General features: G+C 43.6%; 1 protein-coding gene and 1 long non-coding RNA gene across 4 annotated transcripts in view; one reads left to right on the plus strand and one right to left on the minus strand.

Annotated features, from left to right (window-relative positions):
* The window catches only part of LOC104876813, a 33358-nt gene extending 17418 nt beyond the window's left edge, over positions 1-15940 (minus strand). For both annotated transcript variants that reach the window (XR_004516676.1, XR_784419.2), the window contains exon 1: positions 15766-15940. This is a non-coding gene — a long non-coding RNA (uncharacterized LOC104876813). The remainder of the gene's footprint in view (positions 1-15765) is intronic.
* Positions 15941-16031: 91 nt separating this feature from the next.
* Positions 16032-16236, plus strand: part of Zc3h11a (zinc finger CCCH-type containing 11A) — a 37790-nt gene continuing 37585 nt past the window's right edge. The window contains exon 1 of one of the 2 annotated variants that reach the window (XM_010645027.3): positions 16032-16191. The gene's annotated coding sequence lies outside the window, so the exon portion shown is untranslated. The remainder of the gene's footprint in view (positions 16192-16236) is intronic. The other variant, XM_010645028.3, reaches the window with a different exon arrangement.

Genomic DNA, 16236 nt, shown 5'->3' on the forward strand with positions numbered 1-16236 from the left:
AAATTGGCCAGGCAAGGCTCAACCTTGAGCTCCTTCTGCTTCAGCCTCCTGGAGAGCAAGGATCACAGTTTTGTGCCACCAATGCCTCCCCAGTGCTCTCTCCTGTGAGAGAAAACATGTTGAGTGAGGTTCCTTCTGCTGTGGGATTCTAACGTGCAAAATACCTCATATTCGGAGTGACAGTGATCAGCAGACCCCTCAGGCCTTACTTCCCTGCGCCACATCAGAAGGCTGAGAGGTGGCCGAGCCTGGTCACAAAGAGAAGGGTCTCTTCCTTCACTGTCCCCAGAGCTCTGCCCAGGAGGAGGGGAAGGAAGAGAGTGCTGCCAGGACCAAGAGAGAGGGCTGTGAGGCAGCTGCTCTTATCCCACTTTAATGTGCAAGAGTAGGTGTGTGAGCAGGGGAGGACCCTGGGCCTGGGCCATCTCAGTGGCACATCAGCAGGGTGCCAAGACCAGGGGCCCCTGACATGACGGTGATGTGTTAGACTCTCTGAAGTGGCTTTGCAAGTACCTGGGTGGGGCAGCAGCAGATTGTTACAGAAATTGGATACATCGTGGGCACATTTCTTCAGAGAAATCATATTCACCCTCTGTGATCATAAAAAACAAAAACTGTGTCCAAGCATGGTAGGACACCTTATAATCCCAGCTATTCTGGAGGTTTGAAGTCATCCGAGCATTTCAGGGAGACGCTGTCTCAAGATAAAAATAAAAAGGGCTCCAGGTATTGTTTAGTGGTGGAATGCCCTGGGTTCAATCCCCAGTATGGCAAAAAGAAATAATCATAAAATAAATGTCTGGATTTTGGTGGGAGGCTGAGGCAGGAAGCTAAAGAAGGAAGACAACTGCAAGGCAAGAGAGTGTCCTGGGCCTGACGGAGTTTAAGGCCAGCCTATCTCAAACAAACAAACAAACACGTTGGCTTTGTCCCCATTCCTGACAGAAGTACTGGTGGCAACCTAAGACGTTTGAGGGGTCTGAAGTGGGGGCCGCTCTGAGAGACGTTGTGGGGTCCACACTGGCTCCAGAATCGAATTAAACTGTAGGGCACCCGAGTAATGTGGGGACAGCTGGGGAACTGGCTGGTGTGGAAACAAAACCCCAAATGTGTGGTGTCAGAAGTGTTATGAACGAAACCAGACCACCACCCCACACGAGGCTGGCATGGACCTGGGCACACAGACAGCGCCATGGCAGCTTGGTGATGGCCGGTTAGGGTCACCCCGGGCAGCAGCGAGCGCGGGGAGACGACAGAAACCACTGCTCACCTAGGAGTGCCTTCCTACCAGGCGTGAGGATGAACGGTTAATAGGTCAAAATGTCACACACTGGCGTGAGGGAGCTCTCGTAACTAAGAGGTGATGAAAAAACATGGGATCTAAATTAGATTTTAAAGCTGGGTGTGGTGCACACTGGTAATCCCAGATACCAGGGAAGCTGAAGCAGGAAGGTCAGAGGTTCTAGATCAGCCTGGACAATTTAGAATCTTGCTGAGGCCATCTCTGAATAGAAGAATGCCTCGGTGTGAAGGCTCTGAGTTCAATCCACAATACTGGGGTGGGCAGATTAGATTTTAGCAAGTGCTCAGGAGCTAACTATCACCTACAAGAAAAGTACAACCTATCAGTTGGGAATAGGTCCTGGAAAAAACTAAACCAGCTCAGGTTTAAACCCCTATAAATTAGATGGCTTGATAAGCCAGTTACACTTACATACTATTAATAAACAGTTCCCCGATTAATAAACAGTTGATTGTCTCATATTAAGTAGGTAACTTTTCTGTTTAGTTCTTGTTCTGAGAATTTTTACAGCTAAATCAATGGAAGGCTTTTTACTAAGTTTTCATTTTTCTTTCCTTTTATAGTTTCGTTTTCTTGCATTTGTTTTCAGGAAATCTGAGTAATTGTCTTGTCTCATATGCTTGCTAATGTTATCTACGAGGAGATTGTTTTCAAGATTAGGAGCTGCCAAAAGAATAGATATAAAGATAACTAGTCCATCGTGACTCCTCAATTAAATGTAGTGAATTAATCATCAAAACTTGTGTGTATGGGCTGGGCATTTAGCTCAATGGTTCCACTCCCTGCCTTGCAAGTGCAAGGACCCAAGTTTGATCCCTGGTACCAAAAAGAAAAAACAACAACCTTATATTCATTATGTCCTTGCTTAGAATACTGTTTAACATAAAATGCAAAAATGTTAAGTCCTCCATTTCTTTTTTTTTTACATTACGTATATTAGTACTTTGTATTAGGCATACAATACAGTTACATTCATCATTGGGATCGTGTACCTTCACATGACAGGTCTTGGTTCATATTTTTTCCCCATTGTTGATTCTTTTTGCTAGTTTCCCTGCCACTGAGGATTTGTTCATAAAGTCTTTTCCTGTGCCAATGTCTTCCAGAGTTCTACCTAACTCCATTTCTTTGTAAAGACCCCACCCTCTCTGGTTGTGAGCAGAAGACAAGTTGTGCTATCTCTCAGATACCATCCTTCCTGATCACGCCTTGCTTTCATAGAGTTTTATCACCATTTCTGGTTTTTCTGTGGACCAAGGGCTTGCAGATACTTCCAGGAACTCTAAATTAATAAGCCAGTGGCCTGTTCCCTGGAATTAGAGGGAAAGGAAAGGAGCCTCAGCAATCAGAGCCAGCTTCATAGACACGCGCCCTGTGTAGGGAGGCGCATAGAGCCCACGTGTGGTTTAATATTCTGCCGTCAGTATCTTCAAATTCTTTTTTTTTTTTAGAAAGGTCTCACTAAATTGATTAATTGCTGGACTTGAACTTCTTATCCTCCTGCCTGAGCCTCCCAGACAGAGATCTGGGATTACAGGTGTTCACCACCATATCTGATTCAAAATTCTTAATTTTGAAAGAAATTCTTCTCTTTGAACCTTTTATAAGTGAGATCTCCTGAGACGATGGAGAGTCCTCATCAGAAGAGGAGATACACACAATGTGCGAGTCCTTTACTTTTCTGCCTTCTTGCACATGCAGTGTTTACAAAGTCCTACGAGTGGAGTCTCTGGGGGACCCACGGTGGTAGTTAATCTTAATAGTTGGCTTCACTGGAATAAGAGACTCCTGGAGAGATGCTCATGGAGAGGTTAATCCACTGGTGTTCAGAGCAGAAAGTGCTGTAAGGAGGCAGGACCGAATGGAGAAGATGGGTCGCGGGTGGGTGTCTTCGCAAGATATACCTCTTGCTGGTGCTCTTCTCTTGGGCTCTGCTTCCTGGCTTCCATGAAGAGAGCATTTTTTCTCCACCATGCCCTTCTGCCTTGATGTTTCTGCAGGGGAGCAACGGGCCATGGACTAAATCTCTGAAACCGCAAGCCAAATAAATCTCTCTTCCTTTAAGTTGTGGCTGTCGGGTATTTTGTCCAAGCAATGAGAAAACTGATGGAGACACCCATGATCTGTAGAAGTTCACCAAGGCTCAACGTGAGTATGAGATAGGCATGCTGAGTCTCCAACTGGGTAACCCTAACAGTCCCTGGAGGCCATGCTTACCGTTCAAACCAGAATTCGCTTGGAACAGAGAAAGATAACAGTAACGTCCCAAGAAACACCAATGACTCGAGAAATCTTTCTTACTTACGTTCCCCCTCTGTGTTAGTTAACTGCTTGTGTTGAACCAACACTGAATAAAGCATCCAAAGTTCACTCTCCCCGTGACCCTGTGGCCATACACAGGTGCTGAGTTGAACAACTCTTGAATTCCTCTTGCAGGCCTGGGGGACACTGAATAGTCTTAAACCTCTATGTCCTGATTCTTCCCCGAGCACTGTGTGAGACATTTTCCCAAACATCTCATTTGACAAAGACTCCTGTGGATGTTAATGTGGAAGCCCTAGAAGGAAGGAACTAAAATCCAAAGTCTATAAAGAATATTTCTACTTGAACACCATATTGCCATCAAGTTTCATATTTCATAAGACTCCCATCACAGACGGCTAGGACTTCCTTCTCTCTCACTCATGACTTAATGTCCTCACAACAAACATGACATAAAGGCACAAGCCAGACATAAACGTTACCCAGCTTTTATCCATTCAGCAAATACTTAGAGTCCCTACTCTATACGACAAACTTTTCTGGACTCTGGAAATATAGAAGGGGTGACCAAACTATACGGTAAACGTTTAAGTGTTAAACATGTATTACAGTACGAGACACACTGCCATCAATGCCCCTCACTTCGAGTACACGTATGCCATCACGCTTGCCACTTTCTAAAGCGGTTCTGGGAGTTTTCTTTCACAAGCGGCTGCATGAGGAGTGACCGAGGCCACCGTGTACGCTGCTGCCATGGGCCATGCAACCGAAAGGCAGAGTCACAAAAACATTACAGTGCGCCCTCACCCGCCTTCCTGTCTGGATCTGGTACCGAGTAGCCTTTAGCTCTGCCCCCAAGTCAAAAGGACCATGAAAGGTAAATGTTTTGAATTGATTCAAGGCAGTAGTGCAATCGCAATAGCACAAGTAGAGACACAAAGGAGGGCTTCGGGGACGGCTTCAGAGAACAGCAAGAACAGTGGGATAAGGGCGTTCAAAGTGAGGGGGGATTAATGTGTCTTTTACTGTAGTGAGTTTTAAAAAATGGTTTAAACATTCGTTTGTTTGCTTGTTTGTTTTGTACCAGGGATCAAACTTGGGACCTTGCACTTTCAAGGCGGGCGTGGCAGCATTGAGCCAAATCCCCAGCCCATTCTTTGTTTTTTTGATCACATGTAACTATGAATAAGTCAGAAAATAACTGTCTTGTGGAATATACAATGCAGTGAGGAGACGGATAATTAACAAAAAATAGGGTAATTACAGATTGTGTCTGTGCTCTGGTGCTATCAAGGAAATGAACAGACTCGAGACAGAATAGCTGGAAAAGAAAGGGCCTCTCTGAGTGAGGTAAGGACTGAAGGCTGGAAAGAACCGAGGTAGGTTAACCAGTAGGGAAGGATGTTCCAGGAGACATCACAAGTGCAAAGGCGCAGAGGCAGTAAGGGTTTCACTGTGTTTGAGGAACAGAAAGGAGGCCAAACTGACCAATGCTGCCGCTGCCGCTGCGTGGCCAGTGATTAGAGAAGGATGGAAAGAAGGGTGGAGTCTGGGACCCAATCAATCAGTATTCTGTGAGCCCGAAGAAGGTATCTGGATTAGGGTTCTATTCTCATTGCAACAGGAAGCCACTTCAGGGTTTTAACCAAGAGAGTGATGTGCTCTGGTTTCTGTTTTAAAAGCTACAGTACAGAGAATTTAATGAGAAGGAGAAAAAGTAAAGGAAGCAGGGAAAACAGGTGATGTTAACAGCCATCCAGGAGAGGGGATGGTGGCTGAGACTAGGATGGAGGCCGTGGATGTACAGAGAAGTGGATGGAACTGAGATGTACTTTGGAGAACTGATAAGCCTTAGAGAAATCCGGGATGACTCCTGAGATCCGGATGAAATCCGGATCCTGAAATCCTGAAATCGGGGATGAACTGGGGCCTAAGCAAGTAGATCAGTAGCCATTTACGGGAGGGGGAGATGGGAGGAGCAGGTGTGGGATTTGAAGAGCTCTGCTTTGGGTGTGTTAAGCTTGAGACCCTATTAGTGAACCGTGCAGATTTGTCAGATACGTAATTAGGTGAAAATGTTGGATTTTAAAGGAGCCATTAGCCAGTGTAAATAGTATTTAAAGCCATGGAACTAGAAGAGTCCCCCTAGGACCAGAATAGAAGGAAGATGGAGAGGGAGGGCTGAGTCTGGGGCTCCGACAGTTGGAAGATGGAATGAAGAGCCGGCCAAGGAGACTGAAGGCCTGAGACATGGGAGGAAGACCGCGAGAGCACAGGATCGAAGAAGAGATGGAGAGAGAGTTTCCAAGGGCAAGGGGTCAAAGGCAGCCAGTGATGCCACGAGGCCAAGAAAGAAAGAGCAAAGATGTGTTCTGTGGATTCGCCAACACAGATGACATTTCTCCATCAGTGAAACAAGCTGCTCTGATGATGATTATGAACAGTTTACATCAAAGATATCAGTAGCTGGAGTTCAAATGGTTTTATTTTTGCAGTTACATCGTAACAGTGGTTCTCAAATTTTATTGTTTATTAGAATCACCTGGAAGGATCGTTTAACTCCAGTTTTTCTAAGTTTGAGGCTATAGCTCAGTGGTAGAGTACTTGCCTAGCATGTGAATGATCCTGTGCGTGAGCCCTAGCACCACCAAGACAAAAAACAAATCCAATCTGAAGTTGGCTCTGGGAATTTGAACTTCTAACATGTTTCTAGATGTTCCTCAGCCCCTACTTATTGGACCAGTGGGAAGTTGCAGTCTCTCTGGGGGTTACCTTCTTTGCTTGTTTTAGAGAAATCCCCATGGCAATAGTGTCCACAAATACTCCTGATGACTGTTACTTCAGGTCCCTGAGCTTTAACCTGCAAAACCTATTCCCCAACAGCCCCTTGGAGATGACACTCAAACCAAGTCACTTATGCCTTCTGGCCTGTACCCCAGCCACGGGCGGTCAGCACCTGCTGGCACTGCTAATAATAGAAACTCATATCCAGTGCTCAGTAGAGCTCAAAACCTGTTAAGCAATAGGGTCAAGTTTCTGGCTCAAACCCCAGAAGTCCTGAAGGAATAAAGCTAGTTTACTGACTTGTAAAGGTCTTCACTCAGGTCTCTGTGTGTTTCTCCTTCCGTAAACCTAGTCAGGCTGTCTCACAGCAAAGACCACTTGTCTGGTCTCCAAGTTGAACTATGACAGACTTGAGAGAGTCAGAACAAAGGTGAAACACACCACATCTGCAGCCGGAGACTCATCTGTTGGAGGCTGGGCTTCAAAATAAAGACAAGATGACTAGACCTGCACACTTCCTCAAAGGACAAACGCTGGGCCTAAGGAAGTCGAGACAGATACCAGAGACCTCTGGACCCACCATTTCCTAGGAAAAGTCTTTGTTCTTTCCTAGCACATTCTTTCCATGCTTGTTATGGGACTTATTTCTCAACTGCACCACTATTAACTAAGTGACTGTACTTGTAACCTTATTGGTTGACCATAGCTATGGCCACATTGTACCCACATGGGTTTTGCTCTACAAAAGTTCTCTGTAAAGTGGGGTCCCTGGGCTACCCACTGGGGTTCCCTCCTGCCTCTCAATTATCCTATCAATAAATATCTACCTACTCTTAACCTCTGTTGGTTCTAGAATTCATTCTTTGATTTTTAGAAAATGTAAACTCAGCTATCAGACAGCTAACAGGTTGGGTGATACAATATTTCATATTTCATCTCCGGTGTTATTTCCTGTATTAGTAAGTTCATTCATTTTATCCACAGACTCCTCTTCCTTCCACCTTCACTCTCAGGATGTATTTACGTACATTACTAAAAGGGCCCCCTTTCGGCCTTTGAGTTGGCCTCATTCAATGGTCCCAAAGCCATTTGTCCTTGTCAGTAGGTCCCTTTTGAGAACCTGATTGTCTTGCCCTAAAACGAAACTTTGGCTGGGCCTTCCCAGTCCATCGGACATGTTTATATAGCCTTAAACTTTCATGGCATCAGAGTTCCTGCTCCTTGTTTTGTGGGGTAGGTCAATTTCTGAATAAATGTGTGGCTATAGAAAGATACACCAAAATCTTTCAACCCAGACCCAAAAGCAAATAGATACAACCGGGAAGGAACACTCTTAAATTCTTTTCAGCAAGAGCTATCCAGCCAAAACTTCCTGCTAGGCCTATAAAAACATTCAGCACACTCAAGACACAGATGTTCAATAGAGGATAGCTATTACTGCCTGTTTCTGCCCTAAAAAACCCATCCTTCTTCCCAAACTAGCTTCCCTTTTCTTACCCACTCCAGGGTCAGAGACCTAATCTTAGCCTTGGTTTCTTCACACCCAGATTAATTTCCACGACTGACTACCAGATGCTAAGTGATATTTTTGGGAGGCCATTGTTTTGGACTGAGCTCCTATAGGATACTAGGTCCCAATGAACCATACCAAACTGGAATAGAGAGTCATTTGTGCTAAGTGCTATGTAATCAGACTGAACTTAGAAACAGGCTGTTTTTCAAAAAGACAGCTACCAACTGTCAAGCTGACAGCCCAGTCAACCTGAGGTGGCACAACAAGGAAATCCCTTCTCTTTAATCCTATAAGGTTAACTTTGAGGTGATCAATCCATTTCTTGGTCCTTGTCTCTGCTGTCTTCAGGCTTTTTGGCCTGTAAAGCACACCCCTTTGATGAGCAGCTCATTAGAGCATCTTTCTATTTCATGAGTGGGATGATACCTGCTCTGTGATTCGCTAATAAACATCAGCTACGTCCTTAAACTCGATTTGCTAAAGTTTTGTTTTTGACGCTAATTTCTCACCCTCTGACGTCTCTCTTCTCCAATGTATTTTGTCATGTCATTAGCCTGCACAAGAAACAATGGTTCTGTTTATAATCACTCAAACTCCTTTCCAAGGAATCCCTCAAAACCTGTTCCTATACTCAATCTGAGCATTTACTTCCCCACCCATTCACTCAAACACATATTGAACACATTCAGGAACTGGGGCTATAAAGATGACCAAGACATTTGTTGCTGATCTCAGTGAATTCACATTATATACAGATAAGCAAATGAGCAGCCAGTCAATTCTTTTTTTTTTTTTTTTTTTTTTTTTTTCCATTTTTTTTTTTTTTTTTTTTTTTTTGGTACCAGGGATTGAACTCGGGTCCTTGCACTTGCGAGGCATATGGTGGAACCACTGAGCTAAATCCCTGGCCCCAGCCATCAGTTCTTAAACCATGTGACAAGCACAGGCTGCTGCATTTTAGAGGTAACCAGTCAGTAGATTGAGGAGAGAGAAAGGCTGTTCTAAGGAGAAGAAACTACACAGGCAAAGGCCTGGGGGCTTGCAAAAGTAGGACACATTGAGGGAAATGCAGGTTACAGTAGACATCCCTGCCCCGTACTAGCGGGCTGTAAGTGACACCTGCTTCTTGCTTTCCAGAATTCAGCTATATTGTTTTATATCAGGAATCAGACCGAAGCTCTATGTGACTCAAATGGACACGTCAGATGGTGGACTGGGTGAGTACAGCCCCTTCCCCCGTGGCTGCCATGGAAACCTAGGCCCTGGTCTAGGAAGTGCAGAGTTACGTGCAGCTGAGGTCAGCATGACCCCAACTAAAATCCTTTCCCCTGAATTATGGCTTCTCAATGACCCGATGGGTTGTTTGCTAATTGCACTTAGTCCCAGTACCCGTTTGTTCTATCCAAGCAAGATAAGCAGTGCTTACTCCCTAGCAAGCTTGCCTGGTGCCATCATGCCAGACATTCAGCAGTATTCCACTAGATGCCTTCAAAGCATACCCAGTTCTATTCCTTCCTATGGTTGTATTCAATAAATATGGGATGCACTTGGGGGCCTTTGTCTTTGTTGCCCAGAGCTACAAAGGTCCCAAGACCCAGCTTCTCTCTGTTTCATTTTCTGTCTTTATCCTTTAACTCGCCTTGCACAGCAGTGGCTCACAGGAGGCCAGGACCTTCTGCAGGGGTTCTGGCAATATCCCTTTCCCCATTCCCTACAGCAGGTCACTCAAAGTGACAGAGCACAGAACTAGACGGGAGGCAGGGAGTGGTCGGATTTTAGGGTGAAAGGATAATAAAAGATATATAATTTGAACCAGCACAAAATAGTATACAATAAAAAGGATTTCCAGAGCCAGGGATTTAGCTCAGTGGCACTGCACCTGCCTTGCAAGTGCAAGGTCCTGAGTTCAATCCCTAATACAAAAGAAAAAGTATTTCCACCTCAGACACCAAAAACCTATATTCCCCAATTAGCTACTATTAATAGATTTTTCTAGAAAGTTTTCTATGCATAAATAAACATGAGAAAAAGTATTTCTTTTATATTTGCATTTCAGAACAAAATTCTGTGGCAAGTTAGAGCAATTAAAGAAAGAAAGAGACAAAATCAATGAAGAGACTGACAATATTCTGGAAAACAGGCAGCAAGGCAGGGAAATGAGAATGAAAAAAAATGTAGATGCAAGAAAGATTTGGGAGGAGAAGTCAATAGAATATCATCACTATTTGGATGAAGTTTTTGATAACGCCCAGCTTTCTGGCCTCAGTCACTCTGGATGGTGAGTGATGCTATTCATTAGGACAGCAACTTAGCAAGAGGATGAGATGTTGAGGCCAAGGTGATTATTTCAGTTTTGGTGTGCTGAACTTCGAATGCCTTTGAAGCATCCTCAACTGGAGAATTCTACAGGCAGCTAAACAGAGAGCGGGGGCAGAGATCGGAGCCCGCCATTCATTCATAGAGGAAGCCATGGAAATAGATGAGACACAACTGGTGGGAACGTAGAATCCTGGGCAATGGCAATGACTGATTCATCAAGGGACAGGGAAGGAGGAACTTGCCAAGGAACTAGAGAACAGGCAGCCAGAGAGTGTGGAAGGAAAGCAAAACAAAGTCTTTCCTTTAATAAGGAAGGGAAGAGGAATTCAAAGGCAGAGAAAAATAGCCAAAGGTCAAATTATTGTGTAATGACATAGAGCCCTGAGTTTGAAACCCTGTTTTGCCACTTTCCAGTAATGAAAGGTGGAACGAACTGTTAGAACTTTACAAGCATTTGTAGTAGGGGGTCGACAACAGTACCTATCTTACAGAGTCATTGTGAGGGTGTAAAGCTGTTACTGCAGTGTGTGGCACATCATAAACTCTCAGTAAATGCTGGCTAAGAATAATAGGAAAAGGAAACACTGAAAAGTATTTATTTAAGGTGAATGACCCTACTGGAGCAATTTCAGTAATGTGGGCCAACTCAGAGAGTCTCAGCAAAGCAGGCCCAGCCACCGGCCTCAAAAACCAGAGGGAAAGATAATAGTGAAAATCACGAAATTAACTTTACTCAGCACAGCTATACTGGAGAGACAACGGGACCACATCCTTAGCCCTGTTTTGGGGGAACTGACATGAGTCTCCAGGTTACATAGAGCAGCAGTCTGGGTCAAACTGTGGTCGTTATCTCACGATCCGTCAGGCAGGGTCCAGCCCACTGTGCTACGGAAGTTCTGCTGCTGCGAAGGTAGTTCTGACGCATCACAAGGTGTTACCCCTCAGATGTGTTGTTCCCGGAATCAGAGGTGACTGACAGCAGGACACAGACACAAAATGGGGGCAGAGACGCCACGTATTTTCCCCTGCTTCAAGTTACTCATGCGAAATCTAAGGGCCAAGTGAAGAATCCATATTTTTAGCAAAAACAGCCTCTAAACTGGGTGTGATGGTGCATGATCGTATTCCCAGCATTCTGGGAGGCTGAAGCAGGAGGACCATATGTTCAGGCCCAGCCTGGACCACTTAGCAAACTATCTCAAAAATAGAAAATAAAAAAAGGGCTGGGAGAGTACCACAGCGTGAGGCCCCGGGTATAATCCCCTGTACTGAAAAAGAAAAAGATGATGAAGCAGCAGCCTCAATTCTTTGTCACAAGGACACAAATCCAGGTGAAATCAATTTGAAAGTATGTGTGAGGTAAAAGCAGCCACAGAATTTAGCAAGAATGCAGAGGACCATAATATTGATGATGCCCAAAGCGGGCTGTGAAGACTGAACCCCACGATTGCCTTGTTTATAGAAGTGAGTCTGGCTGAAGCCTACGTGCTGAGGTCAGAGTAACTCGCACCCAGATTCATTCCCACAACTAAAACCTTCAGGCTAGAAGGACAGTGTTCTAATTATAATCGTATGTTTTGTCTATTCTGTTCCTCATTTGAGAATGCTTTGACTTGTCTTTATGAGCCTCGTTACATTAATTTCCATGGAAACCACAAGTCACCTTTACTCCAACTGACTGCCAATAAAAGTCAGTGCCTGGGACTGGCCAGCGCCTTTGTTGGTTGTACCCTGCTTTTTCTTAGTTCTGTTTCCTAGTATATCTTTTTCTCTGGCCTGCATCGCACACTGGACAGGTGGGGCCTGGGACCTGACCACAGGAGTCTCTGTCATTCACTGTATGTTTCTATTTCCCCCTTAGTATGTATGTGGTATTAATGATTTCTTTTTGTTTTGTTTTTTGTTTTTTGAGACAGGGTCTCACTATGTAGTTGAAACTGATCTAGAACTCACTATGTAGCCCAGGCTGGTCTTGAACTCACAGAGATCCTCCTGCCTCAGCCTCCGAGTGATGGGATTACAGGTGTGCACCACTACGCCCAGCTTCATTAATGATTTTTTAATGTGCAATCTACTACTGTTTATTTCTTACTCTAAATAAGTATTTTAATTTGAACCTAATTTTGTCTCAGTATTTTACTTTTTTTTTTTCTCTAGAGGGCTCTACAAAAATCTGTACACAAAGCAAAAGCACACGGAATACCCTAAAAGGTTTTGTCAATCATTTGTTGCAGAGGCCCAGAGACTCTCTGAAATTTATTTCTAGGTCAGGGCAATGTGGCCTCGCACCAAGCTCTGCCTTACCACTCTGTAACACAGAAAGGGGAAGGCCACTCTCACCCAGAAAACTCTGTATTTACGGGGGTGGGATCCCCTTACAGACCCGCCCTGGATTCTCAGAGGTTTGCCCAGTTAGTTCTCCTTAATTTTAACACCCTCCGGCTTTTACCTTCTGCCCTCTTCAAGGTCCCTATCATTCTAACTTCTTTACTTTTCACTTTGGAAGGGACTAAAACATGACTGTTTCCATCAACAAGGGACTGGTGGGGGCACCATGCAGAGACAGCCTCACAGCGAGGGAGATGGGAGTTGTGAAACAGAACAGTAAGCCTCAGCCACTGATGACCAGTGAAAGATGCTCCAGATACTGCCTGATGGATTGTCAAAATGCAATGGCTTTCTTTTTTCTTAGTGGCCCATTAAATAAGAGTGGATCTTATTATGAGACTTTAGATTGATGAAATATGATAGAAATATAAACTATAGGTAGCATACCAGTCAGGCCAACACGAGCTTGGAGAGTCCTAGGCATTAAAACCCATAAACTGTTTGGAAAGTCACCTATTAAATTTAAATATCCTAGGTGCTCTGGCACAGATGGAAATTGGTTACCGGGCATCACAGAGATTTGGCAATCACAGAATACTATCGTAAGGTAGGAGCTAGAGTTCTAATGTCCTGTCTTCGCGCTTTGAAAGAAGATAGAAGTCCATGTGTGCGGAGACTCAGGAGCCTCTGACTAGTCACAGGAGGGTGGGACGGCCACACAAGTGGTGGCCAGCTGAAGGAGAAGAGGAACTCCAAGGTGACGGAAGTCTCTATTGGCTTAACTGTCCAGGATGTTCTTCCTCAGAAGCAGAACTGTCTTCTTTAACTAAGTTAGGTTAAAATGCTGCCTGCTAAGCAAATGCTGTTGATCCTCTAACCCATGGGGATCTTGGGCTCCTGCTACATCAGTGTAAAATATTTACATTCGTTTGCCTTTCAAAAGTTAGAAAGAGAGAAATGATGTAACAGGAAGTATTTCGGGTGTTCTTCAACTTCCTGACTTCAGAAGATGCTTTTAACCTTGGCCCCCATTCCCCAGGGCTAAGGAGAGCTGTTGAAAAGGTTGTAATGCTGCAATTCAGGAGAAAGGAGTAGAGCTAAGTGATTCAGAAAATGCCTTCTCTAGAAGGGGATACACCACGCTGCATAGAAGCGCTAGAGAGTGTTAAACATCTTATAACAGAAGGCACTGAAAATATGTGCTCAATGATAAACCAGATGGTAGAGTAAATGCAAGACTTTCTAACTTGAGAGTTAAAGGAAGAACTGTATATGAGTGCGAATTGGCCACAAAATAAAATTGCTGAAGTAAATGCAAAACGAGAAATGCTCACAGAATACAGAGGAAAAAGGCCAAAAAATCAAGGAGAAAAAAAGGAGAGAGATGTAGGGGGCAGGAGATACCATCTACTTGGACAGGAATGTCTAAAACAGAGAATGAAACAATAAACAATTGAAGAAAAATTTCCAGAGTTGTAGAACAAAGTAGGCATACAAATCAAAAAGGCTCACAGGATACTTCTAAAATGTAATAAAAAGAGGGCTAGGGATTTAGCTCAATGGTTCTGCCACGTGCCTCACAAGCACAAGGTCCTGAGTTTGATCCCCGGTACCAAAAAAAAGAAGAAAAAGTAACAAGAAGAAAGCAATATCTGGACATATCCTGATGGCTTTTTAAAATTTCAAGGATAAAGAAAAATTTTTGCAAGTATCCAGGCGCAGAAAGCAGGTTACCTATAAAAAGGCAAAAGTCAGGCTGGCCTCAGATTTTTCTCTTGCAGTTGTAAATACCAGAAAACAATGGAAAAGTTTTCTCCCATTGTTTTAAGAAAAAATAATTTTGAGCCAGGAATTATATACCCTGCCAATTTACTATTTCTGTATGAAGGTGATTGGAAGATGTTCTTAGATAACAAAAGGTTAAGAAAGTGTATCAACCAAGAATTTTCTCTGAAAAAAAAAAAAAAATTGGCGGGGGAGGGGCAGGCTTGCTATGTAGTTCAGGCTAGCCTTGAGCTCACTATATAATCCAAGCTGGCCTCACACTCCATGGTGATCCTCCTGCCTCAGCCTCCTGAGTGCTGGGATTACAGGAGTGTACCACCACATTGGGCCCTTTCTCTAAAAATTTTGCTGAATGATTTACTGCAGCCAACAGAAAATATAAATTTAAAACAAGTACATAAATAGTAGGGAAGCAATTGTGTGATTTAAAGCATTAAAACTACTTAAGAAGCATGAAGTCTAAACTTGTTACATGAAGGGTAATAAAAGCTAATTGCAAAAATTATTTGTAATGCTGCCTGCCTCGAAAACACACAAGGACCCAAGTTTGATCCCTGGTACCAAAAAAAAAAAAAGAGCTACATCTGAAATTTTCAATTTTTGATTATAGTTTTATACTGCCAAAGAATGTGCTAAATACTCAAAGTAGTGGGCAAATAAATACTGCTCTATTTTTGCTATAGATAGTATACACGCTGCTAAACCAAATATATGTTTTAAAAAAAGTGCTTTTTCACTGTGGACAGGACAAGTACAGGAAAGACAAAAGTTAAAAAGAAAAAAGGTTATATGCTAAATTATTGAGAGCTTATTTCCCAGAAATGAAATTAATACAGATTTAATTTCCTACTCTATATGTTTGTGTATGTGTGTTTTTAATGGTAAAAACATCTGAATAGGACAATGTTAATAACAAAAATAGGAAACAACGACTTACTTTTTTTTATCCTGAAATCCTCAGAAACTTTTAATGAGCATGACCTTTTCTTTTTTTTTTTTCACACCGAGGCTTGAACTCAGGACCTTTGCACTGAGCTACATGGAGACTCTTCTTAAGACACAGTTACACCAAGTCACTAAATTGCCCAGACTGAGCTCGAACCTGGGATCCTCCTTTTGACATACTGAAATCTGTCTTAAGAAATAAACTCCCCTAAAGCCCAATTTAAGTTCAAATAAAAATAAAAGTAGGTGGTGGTTTACGCCTGTACACCCAGCACTTGGGAGGCTGTGACAGGAGGATCTCCACAAATTCGAGGGCAACCTAGGCTATACAGCCAGTTCAAGTCCAGCCTGAACCTTACAGTTTGTTAGCCCCGTCTCAAAATAAAGAAATAAATAAAAAACAAATAAACTAAAGAAAATCGTTAAAATCCTTCAACAATGCAAGGGAAAAGTACAGTTTATTTCTAAATTGAACTTATACACGGCTTAGACGAAAACGCTTGGTAAGAGTAAACTGAACGCTTACTGTCTGGTAAACAGTGCTTGCAGTCTTCTCGCTCATCTGGTTTGATTTAAAAACAAAAACAAAACTTTATCAAAGATGACGTGAACAGCCACGGAACTTGCGGAAACCGCAATCCTTGCCAAGGAAGGGACACAACCGCCGAGCGCTTAGCCGCCCACGTGACCATATGACGCCAGAAGCCGTTTTAGGCATCGCCTCATAAGGAAACTACACCTCCCAGAATTCCCGCGTTCTGCGTCGTGCTGGCACTATTACTGGCCGGGTCTTAGACCGGAGCCTGTAGCCGGGCGCCATCTTTGACGCTGGCAGTCTTAGATTTTGCTGCTGTGAGGACGGTGGACGGCAACAGCTAAGAGAGAAGAAAGACGTGGCAGCAGGCGGGAGTCAGAGATAGTGTCTTCGGTTCGGTAAAGTTTCTGTTCTCTGGTAACTAGACCCGTTTATTGATTGCCGGGGGGCTTGGGGCCAGGG

The sequence above is a fragment of the Fukomys damarensis genome, unplaced genomic scaffold (assembly GCF_012274545.1).
Source record: "Fukomys damarensis isolate Sample0158 unplaced genomic scaffold, DMR_v1.0_HiC HiC_scaffold_11, whole genome shotgun sequence".
In the NCBI taxonomy this organism is placed as follows: domain Eukaryota; kingdom Metazoa; phylum Chordata; class Mammalia; order Rodentia; family Bathyergidae; genus Fukomys; species Fukomys damarensis.